An 11,643-nucleotide genomic window follows, 5' to 3' on the forward strand; every position below is an offset into this window, starting at 1 on the left:
GGTTTAGGTGGGTGGGAGGAGGACGTGAGATGTCCCAGCCAGAAAGGCTCATCCTGAGCCGAGGAGTCGGGATCCTCTCAGCCCATTTTGGGCAGTGGGGATGGAACAGCCAAACCCCAACATTTCGGGATCCTCTCAGCCCACTTTGGGGAGCAGGGATGGAACAGCCAAACCCCAACATTTCGGGATCCTCTCAGCCCACTTTGGGGAGCAGCATGGAACAGCCAAACCCCAACATTTCGGGATCCTCTCAGCCCATTTTGGGCAGTGGGGATGGAACAGCCAAACCCCAACATTTCGGGATCCTCTCAGTCCACTCTGAGAAGAGGGATGGAACAGCCAAACCCCAGCATTTCAGGATCCTCTCAGCCCACTCTGAGAAGAGGGATGGAACAGCCAAACCCCAACATTTCGGGATCCTCTCAGCCCACTTCGGGAAGAGGGGATGGAACAGCCAAACCCCAACATTTCGGGACAGGCATGGAAAAGAAAAGCTCCAAACTGCCTGGCAGCCCCCCTCTGGAAGGTGCTGAGGGCTGGAGTGCTGCAGGGCCCTGGTTAATGGCCACTCCCCGAGGTTTCCCCTCCCTCAGCCCACGATTGATTGCAGTGAGATTACGATGCCATTAAAATTCACTCTGCCCATAAAGCAGCGCCCAGCAAAGTGCTGACGTTTATAGCAGCTCCTACAAGGCACATATTTCAGGGGGAAAGTGAGTCCTAATGCAAGAACTTTATTTAGGTAAAACAACATGCAGGGGAAGGGGAGGGAAGGGGGGGGAGGAGGAGAGGTGGTGGCGATTGCAGAGAATTTTATTCCTTTCAACTAATGGGTCTACGGATGCTAAATTTAAAAGACATTTTTAATAAATCTATTGGCCTTTGACAAAATCAATCCAAACCCCATAAACCAAGAAGTCACCCACTTGGTATTAATGAGGCTACATTTGCATTTATTTTTCCTTTACACTAGACAAACCATTAATTTCGTGTTTATGCTTCCTTTGAAGTCTGAATGCTTGTAGATAGATGGCCACATCAAGTCTCCTGCTGCTACATTAATATTTTGCTATAAATGATAAATTTGACCATTTTCTACAACACCCCTTTTTTCTTTAAGAAAGCTGAGAAAATGCAAGCAATAAGTCTTAAGCCCCTGAAAGCTTCGCTGTTTTTTTAAATACTCTGCAGTCATTGATTATTAAAGCAGTCATAGCTTTAACTTTGGGTTGCATTTGATGGCACCCAGCATTTTGCTGCTGTAAATTGAGAGATGTTCATTAACCAATCAGGGTCACTCTTTTTTTTTTTTTTTTTTTTTTTTTTTTTTTTTTGCAAATCATCTTTCATTTGACCCCTTGCAAAAACAGGACCGGGCCAAGGCCCCGCTGCTTCACCCCATCTCTGGCCTCTGAAGGTCCCTCCTCGCATCTTCTGGTTGCTTCCATGCAAGTTAAGCACATCCTTGTGCTCCAGCAGGACAGCCAAGGTGCCTTTTGCACAGTTTTACAGTAATTTACTTTTTGGGGGGGCTTTTTCTTTCAGGATTTTCTGTTGCTCTCTGGGTACCAGAAGCCCCCCAAAACACCTTCTCTTAGGGAGAGAGACCCTTCTGAGAAACTTGCAGGAGCCCAGGAGGATGGATAGGAGGGAGATTCAAGTCCTGCAAGGACTCTTGGAAAGGTTTATAAGTTTTTGGAGACCCTTCTCTTGAATGCCACTCTCAGATGCAGAGGAGGGCCCAGGGTTGGTGATGCTCCACATTCCTCTGCTTGATGTGGGTCTCCAGTGGATCTCCTGAGCTCAGTTTAGGTGGATCAGAGCTCTCTCAGTGGGGGTGGAGTGGGATGGCTCATAGAGGGTCCCTGCAGCCTGCAGGGAGTTGAGGGGCAGCAGGGCAAGCCTAGGAAACACTTAAGCTGGGCTTAGTGGAATGATGAGTCTCTGGGGGAGGAGTTTCCTTGTAGCACAGATGAAGGACCTGCTGGTGTTCACACCTTGGGCCTGGAGCTGGGCACAGGTAACTGGGTGCTGGGACACTCCTGTTCAGACCACTCTGCTGGGACTGGGAAGGGGTGTCCTGCCTTCCTCTTCCCAGCAGGTTGGACCTTCTGGGACACTCCCAGGAACTGGTCCAGGTCCATGAGTCCAGTCTCATGGACTCTGAACCTTGGAGAACATGGGACATCCTGACTGGCCAGGCCTTGTGTGGAACCAGAGAGTCACAGAATGGTTTAGGCTGGGAGAGACCTCAAAGCCCATCTCATTGCACCCCCTGCCATGGGCAGGGACACCTTCCACTGTCCCAGGTTGCTCCAAGCCCCATCCAACCTGGCCTTGGACACTTCCAGGGCTGGGGTAGCCCCAGAGCTGTGTGCTCTGGCAGGGGTTCAGGTGCTGACAGACCCTCAGCTGCCAGGAGAAGCTTTTGTGCTCTGTGTTTCTTGATGCAGGGGCCTAAATTCTTCCTTAATCCCCCATTAGGTGTTTTCAGATCTCCCCCGTGCCTCCCTCCTCAGGAAAAGCATGGACCTGGAATGGTTTGGTGGGACTGCAGGGCAGTTTGGAAGGGATGCTGAGGGGTTTTGGTGCTTTGGTGTGACACACAGAGCGTGGCAGGGAGCTCTGCCCTCACCCATGGCCAGGGGGTGGGATGTGAGAGGCACAGTCAGAGGGCTGAGCATCACCTGAGTCCCCTCTGAGGGGGCTGGTCTGCAGCAAGCTGGCTTTTGGTTCCCTTCCAAATTCCTCTGGCAGCACATCTCTGATCCATGGTCCTTTCCAGCTCTTCCAGCTACATGGGGATGCAAAGATGGTACAGGATCCAGGGATTACCAGTGCTCTGCAAGGAGACTGTGGATTAAGGGGTCCTTCACCATCTCCCCCTGCTCCTCTTCCCACAGGATCTTCCCTCAGCCATCATACAGCTCTCCCAGCAGTTCCTGGGGTGGAGGATTTGAGCTGTGTTTGTCCCTGAGCAGAGCTGTTCTGTGCACACACTCCTCATCCAAGGAGCGGGGATCTGAGCAGGAATTAGCAGATTAAACATCACTTTTTTGCAGCTTATGGGTTTTGTTTGCTTGTTTGTTTGTTTGTTGTTTTGTTTTTGTTTTGTGTTTTGTTTTTGTCTTTATTTGTTTGTTTTTTGTTTGTTTGTGGTTTTTTGTTGGTTTTTTTTTTTTTAGTTTTTGGGTTTTTTTGTTTGTTTGGGGGTTTTTTTTGTTTTTTTGGTTTTTTTGTTTGTTTTTTTTTTTGGTGAAGCATCTTTTCTAGCCGTGCTGGGGTTAGATTTCCTGTTGTTTATTTGCTTTGCCAGCCGGAGTTTGTGGAGGAGGGCAGGGATGTTCTCTCAATGGGGGAGTGGCTGTTGACACTTGCTGCTCTCAAGTGCCTTTCTGTGCTTTCAAACGGCAGGATTATGCTGGGGGTGGCTCAGAGCCTCAATTGTCTCCTGCTCGATTAAAGCCAAGATCTGGAGGTGTGAACAGAGCGTGGTGGGGTCTGACATGGAGGAGGGCTGAGGGTTGAACGTGGGTGTTGCACCCACTCTGGCTTTTTCTCCCCTCATTTTTTTTTAATAGACAAACATTCCTACTTCTGTCTCACAAAATCCACACTTCCCAGCAGAGCAGGAAGGGTTTGTGCAGCACAGCAGCTCCACGAATGCCTTGCTCAGAACTGGGCTGTTTAACTCACGAGGTTGGGGGGAAAACCTCGACACTCGTTTTTCACAGTCTCGTTCTGGTTCCTCGTGGTTCTCATTCAGCTCTGCCTCACTCAGCTCCTGGTGTCTGGACCTGAAAGCTTCCCATGGCCAAGCTTCACACCCAAGCAGTTTAATGAGAAACACACTTGAAAAGGGAGAGATACCTCATTATTTCCCGTGTTCAGGTCAGTGAAGGATGTGATGGTTCAGAAATAACACTGATCTCCTGAGGGTCCCGTTCGAGTTCCCCATTTGGGAGCAGCTCTGATAAACCCAGGCCTAAGGCAGGTTTTGTGCCAGTGAATCTCTCCCAGCATCCCAGATCTGTGCCCAGTGCAAGCTCAGTGTTCAGCCCTACTCCAGCCAGCCCCTCTTTTTTTTTTTTGCCTGCTCTCCTGCCAGCTGCTCCCATTCTGCAGGCAGTGGATGTCTTGTGGATAGATCCATGGATTTTTTTCCCTTCTCCAACTAGTCTGAACACGCTAAAGATCAAGTGAATGTGGTTGGCACTTCCTGGCAATAATTAGAAATGAAAGCAAGCATGAAATAAATAAGGCTGGCTTATTCCCATGAAAAGCTGGAGCTCAAGTAGGGATTTCAGAAGCCAGTCTTCCGCCTTTAATTTCGTATTTTGGCCTCTTTTTTAATTTGAAAAAAAGGAAAATCTAAGTCTGGTGTCTGAGAGCTGGGAACCTCTCCCAGCCCAGGCTTCTCACTGCCATTGATGTCTCTTCCCATGCCATGGTAATACCAGTGTTGGAAAGGGGCTGAATCTGATGGAATCTGGGCACTTGGGATCCTCCCCAGCCCTTCCCCAGGAGTCCTGTGCTCTGGGCAGGGTTAGCTGAGGAGAAGACATTTCCCTGCAGGCCCTGAGCAGAGCTGGGTTTGTAGCCACAAACCAAAGGAAACCTCCCAAGCCACAAAAACAAATGCAATAATAAAGGCCAGACAATTTTAATGGGGTTGGTTATTAGGGGTTTTGCTGCACCTTGGCCCTGTTAACTTGCAGTGCTCAGGGGCAGGGCAACCTGCTCGGAATAACCAACCCTCTGTGAGGAGCTCACTTGTTCCACCTCTGGCTCCTGCTCTGCTGTTCCTGCTGTGTCCATGAGAGAGTAAAGTCAGAACATCACCATGGCTTTAATTCTCTGCCAGAGCTGAAACCTGGGCTGGGCAGAGAAGCAGCAGCCCCAGACTGGTGGCTGCTGTCAGTCCTGATCCTGCTTGCTGAGGGAAATCCAGGAGCATCTCATCCCTGTGGAGCTCAGGGAATCACAGAGTGGGTTGGGTTGGGTTGGAAGGGCCCTGCAGGGAAATTCAGGAGCATCTCATCCCTGTGGAGCTCAGGGAATCACAGAGTGGGTTGGGCTGGAAGGGCCCTGCAGGGTCATCTCGTTCCAATCCCCTGCCATGGGCAGGGACGCCTCCCACTAGAGCAGGTTGCTCAGGTCATCCCAGAGGGGATCTGCTCCATGACACAGGGGCCATAACCTGGGGGATTTGACATTGGAAGGTCACTCACTACTTCAGGGATTTCCATGGAATGACCATCATCAATAACCTCATCATTTGTGATCCTCAGGGTCTGGATCTCAGCTGCTCCATTGGCCAGAGCCACCATTCCTTGACTCCTTAAGAGACCAGCAGCAGCTTGTCCTATTCCCACTGCCCCCTGTAGCAGCACCTGCTCAGCTATTCCCACTGGGAATGGGGGGCTGTCCTGAAGGACAGGATGTCTCTGCCCTCCTCCCACTGCAGGTGGCACAGGAGAGGAGGATCACAGAGATCCCACGTGCTCCAGGCTTGCTTTGCCCTTCAGTTGGATCCCTGCCCAGGAAAAGGCCACTTGAGGACTGTGGTGCCCAAACCTCTCCCGTCTCATCAGGAGAACCTTGACCTGGATCTCTCACCTCTGTCCCAGACACATCCCAAGGGGTCCCAGGGGTGACTGAACCAGTGTCACGGGGTCCTCCAGCTCTTTGTGCTGGAGGGGAGATGAGGGTGATGGGTTCTGCTCATCCTTTCAAACCAGAGAGATGGAAAGGGAGGGAAATAGGGGGGGAAACAGGAAGAAGGCTGAAGGTTTGCTAGAAAGGGAACACTGCACTCCCAGTCTAATATCTGCCCTTTCTTCTGCATTACAATATGGGGAGACTTTCAGACTGGACACGATGCAGGAATCAAGGCTGAAATTAGTTTTCAGCCATTCATTCATAACTGTTATGTTTTAAAAAAAATTTAAAAAAAAGGAGAAGAAAAAAAAAAGAGGGAGAGAGAAGGTGGGGGAAACAAAAGTAAATACAAAAAGAGAAATGTTAACATGTGTGGTGCAGAATGTGTAGAGCAGACAAAGCTCTGCTTGTTCTTCCACAATGGCTTTGAAAAGCAGGTGTCATAGCAGCTGTACAAGGTTAAAGCACAGGGACCATTATGTACAAAATGAGTGAGTCTTTATCCAGACTCTGCTTCAGCTCTTAAGAATGTGCTTCCTATTGTGCCAGTGTTTGCTGGAAGGACTCCATCTATACAATGGAGAAATTTTTCATTCTCACCTTCCCCCCAACCTCCGTTCCACCATCCAAATCTCCAGTTATGGATATAATACAGACCTCTGGCATTCAAGGTCCTCATTGCCCTGTGCTTCTGAAACAAAAGCTATTGTGCTGCACCATGAAAGGAGCCCGTGGCAGAATAAAGCCTCTCACAGTGGACCCTGAGAGAGTATTTGTGAGCCTCCCTCTAAAGTTAAAATCCGGGAGAAAACAAAACACTCCCAATTAAAAATGTTCCCTCACTTTGTTTGGGGTGTTTGGTTCCCTTTGCTCTCTCTCCCTCTCCCAGAGCTGCTCATATAAAAAGCCAAGTGACCTGTCCTTGTTTTCCTCCTCAAAGGGAGGAGATGGAAAGAGAAGCAGGAATGCACAGCCCGAGAGACAAGCAGCATAAGGAACAAAAAAGAAGTTGGAAAGCAGGCCAGGATGCATCTCCTTCCCAGGGGACACTGGGACAGGCTGGTGTGCTCTGGGATACAAGGCAGGAAGCTCAGCAGCAACCCCTGGTTTTGGTCAGAACAAGGCCAGGCTGCAGAACTCTCCCATTTCCAGCTTTTCCATGCCCTTGCCCACAGCACATGCAGTGCCTGGGGTGTGTCCCAGAGGGAGCAGCACAGCTGGGCCCTGGCTGAGCTGCTCTGTGCCCTGGGCATGGCTCTGGCACACGGCAGTGTGGCAGGGTGGGGGCAGGCAGGGAGCTGGAGATGCTCCTGGTGCTGTGTCCAAGCCAGAGCAGCAACCAAAGGCACCCTGAGGCCCCCAGAGATCAGGGAGGGCTCTGCTGTCACCCCCAGGAGATGCTGCTGGGACAAACCCAACCCCTGCCTCCAGAAATACCCACGGAATTCCAGGCTGGGTGAGGCTGGAAGGGACCACAGTGGGTCACCTGGTGCCACCTCCCTGATCCAGCAGGGCCATCCCAGAGCACACGGCACAGGATATGTCCAGAGGGGTCTGGAATATCCCCAGGGAGGAGACTGAACCCCCTCTCTGGTCTCTGTTCAGGGCTGGGTCACTGCCTAGGGAAGAGGTTCTTCCTCCTGTGCAGGTGGAACTTCCTGGGCATCAGTTCCTGCCCATTGCTCCTGTGCCCCTGCTGGTCCCCCAGGAGGGCTGTAGATATTGTCCCTCCTGTGCTGTCCCTCCTTTTCTTCCATGGGATGTGTTCCCATGTTTGTGGTGTGGTCCTTGCTTGCCTGGACACCCTTCCTGGGCACTGGGAGCATTGTGTGGATGAGGAGGCAGCTCAAGGTTGGGGTGTGTGGTTGGAATGAGTGGAACACCCAAAGGAAACAAGCTGGCAGGGGTTTGGTATCCCCAGGGTGGGGATTCACCCCCTGGCACCACACACAGGGGACAAGGAGGGGCTGGATGTGGAACCCACCTGGTGTAAAGGGGAGGTGTGTGCAAGGGTGGTTGTGTCCCCTGAGAGCTGTGCCCCAGATTGTCCAGGTTTATCAGTGGATCACGTCTTTGGGACTGGGAAGAGAGAGTAAAATAAGGAGAGGGGGAGACAATTTGGGCTTGATCTGTGTGTAGCTGTTTTCTGTGTGGAGTTTTGCATTCAGTGTGTGTCTGCTGGGGGTGTGGGGCCAGGCAGGGGGAGCTTTGTTTCAGCACCTCCTGCAGCCCATCCCAAGCAGGACTCAGTGTGAGCAATGTCTCCATGAAGTCACTGCCCAGCTCGTGGTGCCCTATATGTCAGCACATCCCTGACCAAGAGGTGGCTGCAGTGGGATTGAAGCTGATAAGGAGGAGGAATGAAGCCCTAGGATCCCAATCCTTGAACTCTGGCAAATGGCAAAGGCTGGAGTTGTTCTTCCTGCAGCCTCAAGTGGTAGCTCAGGAGCCAGCTGGGACTCCCCAGGTAAGGATCCTCCTCTGGGCTCTTTTCCAGTGTCCCCCCACCCCTCGTTGACCTCCCTCCCAGTAAATCTGTGTTCTCCAGCAGGACCTCAGTGCTGCTCTCCCTCTGTCCTTCCAGCACTGGCTGTGTGACCAGGGGCTGAGGACACTGCTCATGGAGCTCTGTGCTGGGTGGCCTCTCTCTCCCTGGGGATTGAAGTTAGAAACTAAAGGCACCAAGGGCAGCACGACAGGAGGACAGAGGGACCCACAAACCACTGACAACTGCTTTGTGCAACATCCCTGAGGTACCACAGGGGCTTTCCATGTCCACCAGTGCGAGGCCCTGAGGAGGAGAGCGCTTGGGGTGCCGGGGTACAGACAGTGCCCCAGCAGCCTCCAGGCTGAGCAGTGCCAGCACTGCCAGGGCAGGCAGAAAATGCACGTGGGAGAGGCCTGGAGGGCTGCACAGGTCCCAGTGTTCCTGCCTTCCCTCACCCTCCTCTCTCTTGCAGTGCACAGGGACTAAAGCAGGATCTCCACCAGCCCAGGTTGCTCCAAGCCCTGTCCAACCTGGCCTTGGACACTTCCAGGGATCCAGGGGCAGCCACAGCTTCTCTGGGCAACCTGTGCCAGGGCCTCCCCACCCTCCCAGCCAAGAATTCCTTCCTAGAAACTTGTCAGCTCGTCCTGACACTTTGCCCTGCAAGTGCATTAAAAAACTCCAGTGAGGAACCTTGTTCCCAAATTGTGAGAAGCACTCGAGCCTCCCTGTGTGCTCCTGAGTGCACTGGATTTGTGTTGTTTTATAAACACCTGGGTGCTTACTGAACACTGCATTTGGGAGGCTGTTGTGTTCCCTGCACCTTTATCAGGTCTATTCCCAGTTTGATTTCCCTCTGGCACTGGGATTAGCACACTCCCCCCCTTTGCAATGCCGTGGCAGGTCTGTGTGGGAGCTGGAGGAGTTCATCCCAGCTGGCAGCTGGACCATGGCCACAAGCCCAAGAATGCCAGGCATGGCAGGAGGATGGACATCATGGCTTGGCCTCTGGTCTTCTGAGTGCAAACCCCAACATTTTGGGCCACCAAGCAACTGCCCTGTCAGTTCCTTCTTCATCATACACTTTCCCCCTCTGTCATTCCCGTTTTGAGGTGTACAAATGTCCTCTAGGATGAAGCTCTGCTGGCAAACAGCTCCCAAACAGTTTTCCTGCCTCTAGGCACTGTCACCTCCCTCATGAGGGACTCTGTGGATTCCCAGTTCTTGTGTGGTTTGAAGGCAGAGGGAGAAATGGAGCTGGGGAAGCAAAGTGATGGAAAGAAATGAGCTAATGAAGGGAGATCACAAAGTGTGCAACCCCAGACGCTTCTATCTTTCTCTCCAGTTACCTTGGTAACTGTGGAGTGATATGATGTTGCTTGGTTTTGTATCCTGCAAGTAAAAGAAGCTCAAAGTACCCACCACTGGCAAAAATATTGGCAAGATATCACATTCATCTACAAAACAACAATTAAGTTGTGGGCTGGCTAGATACTGTATCCAAGGGGGGATGGATCTCCCCCAAAGCCTGGATGAAATGACTTTTCCTATGAGCCAGCAATTTAGTGCAGCTTTTGATGGGATTTCTTAGGGCCAAATCAAAGGGATCACACCAGGACTGCCTTCCTCAGGGCCATGGTTTGCTGAATCTCTACATCCTTCCCCCTGGAGGTCTTTCTGCTGATGATAATGTTGGTTAAAGAGAGATATGGGCTCCTGGGGAGCAGAAACAGCCTGAAACCATGGATGGACTTTCTTTACAGGGAGGTGCAAAACCCACCAGCTCCCAGTGGTGTGGGGACCTCTGTGACACAAGAGATGCTGCTCCACATCAATAGTGGGGTCTGGACAGGTTTGGATCCACCAACCACCTTCCCTGTAATGGGCAGGGGGCTGGAATGGACTCACTGGTGGAGCTTTGAGTTCATTCTTTCCCCCCAGGTCTCAAATATTGAGGCATTTCTTCTCTCTGAGGGTGACAGCAAAGCTGCTGCCTCCCAGTTACATCCCAGTTCTTTCCCCATCACTCCTCCAGCTCTGTGGTTCCTCAGCCCCCCAGGGTAGGATAGTTTGGAGTGTCAGAAGGAAGGAATGGACTTTCATCTGGCCACTCTACCTGACCAACCACCAACTCTTGCTACTGTATTCCTCTTTTCCAGCCTCACTTGTGGCTCCTGACCCCGAGGTTTGAGGTAATGGTGTCACCCATGAACCCCCCAGCCCCAGGTGGGGTGTCCCCAGGCCATGGTGCTGCTCAGAAGGTCTGGGAAAAACCATGTTCTGCTTCAGAGTCCTTTGTTCTCCCTGGTCCATGAGTTTCCTTGGTCTCTTTACAAAACCTGCAGCAAAATATTAAAATGAGAGGCTCCATGTGAGTCAAGGACTTGACCAGGAAATGGGAAAACCAGTTCAAATGGGGACAATTCCTCCAGGAGGAGAGGAAGCAGCAGTTCTCTGCTGGGGTGTGTGTGGGGAAATGCTCAAATAACTAATTTAATACTGGCTGTCATCTTTCCAGCCTCTGCACCTGCAGCCATTGAAGTAGCACAGGAGAAAGCTGGGCTGGGACTATTGGCAGGTCTGGATGGAAAACTGGGATGGCCAGGACTTTGCAGGTAAACCTGGAGCCTCTCTGGGGAAAATGTGAATTCCAGCTTTCCCTCTTTTTCCACTCCTGTGCTGTTCCCTGGGCAGTTCTGCAAAGTCCTGGGAGTGTGACCGTGGAGACTTGGAGGGGGTGGGTGGCTTTGAGAGCAGGAGAAGAGCAGGGCTGGACACCAAGTGTTGTCTCCTTCTGTATCCAGGTGAAGCATCAGAGGCTCCAGAGAGGCTGGAGAAGGTCTTGGACCAAAAAGTCCAAATCTGGCTTCAGGAAAAGCACATGGCTTGCCTTTGGCAATACTGCCAAGGAATTAAGCTAGATAAAAAAATCAGATAAGTCTCTATCAGGATATAAATCTAGGGACTGATCATGGCTTTAAACTGAAAGAGAACAGGTTTAGATTGGAGATTAGGAAGAAATTCTTCCCTATGAGGGTGGGGAGGCCCTGGCACAGGTTGGATCCCAGAGGAGCTGTGGCTGTCCCAGCCCTGGAAGTGTCCAAGGCCAGGTTGGAGCAACCTGGACTACTGGAAGGGGGTGGGATGAGATGGACTTTAAGGTCTCTTCCCACACACTATTCCATGATTCTGTGGTCATGGGATGTGTGAATGCATAATTTCTGTCTTAGTTCATTGTTTGAACACTGACAGCTGGTCAGGGTCTCCAAAACACGGAAAATTAACAAAAAAAAAGTAAAAAAATTCTGTTTCTGGGCTTACCAATCTTATTGACCTGCAAAACCATATAATATTTGCCTTTTAAAGGCAAACCTTGGTCATGTTCTTACAGAGAGACCAGGCAGAAAGGCAGATCAGCCGTGGATGTGGCCAAAAGCTGCTCCCTGCCCTCGAGGGGGGAACTGCAGGGTGGCACAGGGGTGGAGGCAGGGCAG

At 51.4% G+C, this 11,643-nt stretch overlaps 1 long non-coding RNA gene across 1 annotated transcript; it reads left to right on the plus strand.

Moving 5' to 3' along the window:
- Positions 1–10,004: 10,004 nt before the first annotated feature.
- Positions 10,005–11,083, plus strand: LOC116791678. The gene is made up of 3 exons (XR_004358817.1): positions 10,005–10,341; positions 10,668–10,764; positions 10,954–11,083. It is a non-coding gene; the product is annotated as an uncharacterized LOC116791678 (long non-coding RNA).
- The last annotated feature ends 560 nt before the right edge of the window (positions 11,084–11,643 follow it).

The sequence above is a fragment of the Chiroxiphia lanceolata genome, chromosome 10 (genome assembly GCF_009829145.1).
Source record: "Chiroxiphia lanceolata isolate bChiLan1 chromosome 10, bChiLan1.pri, whole genome shotgun sequence".
NCBI classification, from domain to species: Eukaryota; Metazoa; Chordata; class Aves; order Passeriformes; family Pipridae; genus Chiroxiphia; species Chiroxiphia lanceolata.